The sequence below is a fragment of the Berghia stephanieae genome, chromosome 8 (assembly GCF_034508935.2).
Source record: "Berghia stephanieae isolate SIO BIC M18660-M18661 chromosome 8, UCSD_Bste_1.3, whole genome shotgun sequence".
Lineage (NCBI taxonomy): Eukaryota > Metazoa > Mollusca > Gastropoda > Nudibranchia > Aeolidiidae > Berghia > Berghia stephanieae.
This window is the reverse complement of record NC_088367.1, coordinates 52432984-52435483: the sequence shown is the minus strand read 5'-3', so window position 1 is coordinate 52435483 and position 2500 is coordinate 52432984. Positions and strand designations below refer to the sequence as shown.

The window sequence follows — 2500 nt, the reverse complement described above, 5'->3', positions numbered from 1 at the left end:
CTCAGGTATAAATGAGTATCTGACCATTAACAGCGTTGTCTCTATCGGAAAAAAAATTATTGTAATATCGCCTAACTGACGTCTTGTCCTGTTCTACATGTTACGTGTTGCTGTTGGTCAGGGACACTTTGTGAAGGGCTTTGAGCACGTGTAGTGGATATTACGCTATATTAAAGCTCAATTTGTTGTTATTGTTGTTGTTGTTGTTGTTTTATTGTGTAAATCTGTACCAGTCGGATACCGTGTATGTTGTTGTTGTTGTTGTTGTTTTATTGTGTAAATCTGTGCAAATCGGACATCGTGTACATATGTATAAAGAGATATGAGATGAACATTACAGGAAAAAAAATGTCGGATATCTTAATTATTCACTCCCCATAATATTATAATGTTATTATAATAATATTAGTAACGATAGAGACGACTGGTCCAGCGATGGGCGTGGCTTCGCCAAGTCCCAGGTTTGAGAGTTTTTGCCAAGATGAGGGTCAATTAAATCGATCGATATTTGAAGGACGAGTTTTCTGGCCAAATTTTAAAATATGGGTTTTTTTTTCAAGAGTACTGTGGTGTAGATATCATATGATTCAGCTAATTTGATTCAATTAGGACTCGTAAACGTCAACACGTAAAACTTTCGTCCACCCGACCCTTGGAGCCAGAGTTTGTAATGTAAAACGGAACAAAAGCAATTGTTTGCTACCCTTTGGATAGGACGCTAATCTATCTACTTTCCGCCAGATCAAACAGACCGAGCTACCCAATCACTGCTGGGTGGACTGTGGGGGGGGGGACAGTCATAAAAAATATCGACTTTACCCGGATCGATCTCAGTTCCTTTGCGTGTGAAGTGAGTGCTCTATCAACTGAGCTATCGGGACTTTAACATTAAAAGCTGAGCTTTTATGTAGAGCAAACTCCACTAATGTGTTAAAAGCGGTTTATATCAAATTTAAAAAATGAAGGAGCAGGTACCGGTGTTAGATCAAGAACTGAACAAGTTTGTTTGAAAGGTGCCAGACAAAGCAAGAAAGAAAAATACAAGAAAAAAAAATACCTCAAAAAATCAGTCCACCTCGACTGGGGATCGAACCTCAGACCTTCTGATTACCGGTCAGACGTGCTACAATTACACCACAGAGGCTCCCGAGAGTTGGGACAATTTTAATCAGAAAGTCTGAAGAAGAAGAAGAAGAAGAAGAGGAGGAGGAGGAGGAGGAGGAGTAGTAGTAGTAGTAGTAGTAGTAGTAGTAGTAGTAGTAGTAGTAGTAGTAGTAGTAGTAGTAGTAGTAATAGTAGTAGTAGTAGTGGTGGTGGTGGTAGTAGTAGTAGTAGTAGTAGTAGTAATAGTAGTAGTAGTAGTAGTAGTAGTAGTAGTAGTAGTAGTAGTAGTAGTAGGAGTAGTAGTAGTAGTAGTAGTAGTAGTAGTAGTAGTAGTAGTAGTAGAAGTAACATCAGTAGGGGGAGGAGGAGGAAGAGGAGGAGGAGGAGGAGGAGAAGAAGAAGAAGAAGAAGAAGAAGAAGTAGTAGTAGTAGTAGTAGTAGTAGTAGTAGTAGTAGTAGTAGTAGTAGTAGTAGTAGTAGTAGTAGTAGTAGTAGTAGTAGTAGTAGTAGTAGTAGTAGTAGTAGTAGTAGTAGTAGTCGTAGTAGTAGTAGTAGTAGTAGTAGTAGTAGTAGTAGTAGTAGTAGTAGTAGTAGTAGTAGTAACAGTAACATCAGTAGTGGGAGGAGGAGAAAGAGGAGGAGGAGGAGGAGAATGATGGTCAAGTGTTGACTATCAAATTGAAACAGCTTGAGATGGAAACAAGAGTCTTGTTGTAGATAACAGCCATGGCTGGACATGCTCAGACATCGATGAATGTCTCACTTTGTCCCATCGAATAGATTGGCCCAGGCTACAATCATTCTGTCTTATTCTTGTTGGTGGAAATGACCTACACGGGGTTTTATTTTGGTGTGCCTATTCGACATTGATTACAGAAATTAATATGTTTTATGAGATGTACGCACAGTCCTCCGTGTTACAAATGTAAGTAAATTTGGTCTTATAGTATTTTCACAAAGAAATTCACGTTTGCATCGTTTCGAATTTTTTTAGAAAATCTGTTTGAAGCTTTTTTATTTGTAAGTTGTTGCACAATAAGAATTTCACAAATGTTTGACATGTCTTTTCATTGTCAGGAAATGTTAAGTCGGGTGGGGACGGAACGGGCTAAATAGCGAAGAATATTCTGATTGGTTTATGATTCGTGACGCTGGACTCATCAATTCTAAGAGATTTAACACAATGACTGATAGAGAGAATGTGTTGTATTCGCCAAACCGTGTTTGCACACTCACTGAAAAAGAGAATTTGTTGTGTTGACCAAACCGTGTTTGCACACTCACTGAAAAAGAGAATTTGTTGTGTTGACCAAACGGTGTTTGCACACTCACTGAAAAAGAGAATTTGTTGTGTTGACCAAACCGTGTTTCCACACTCACTGAAAAAGAGAATTTG

At 38.6% G+C, this 2500-nt stretch overlaps 1 protein-coding gene across 1 annotated transcript in view; it reads left to right on the top strand.

Moving 5' to 3' along the window:
• Positions 1–2500, top strand: part of LOC144979059 (MAM and LDL-receptor class A domain-containing protein 2-like) — a 269405-nt gene that overhangs the window by 9953 nt on the left and 256952 nt on the right.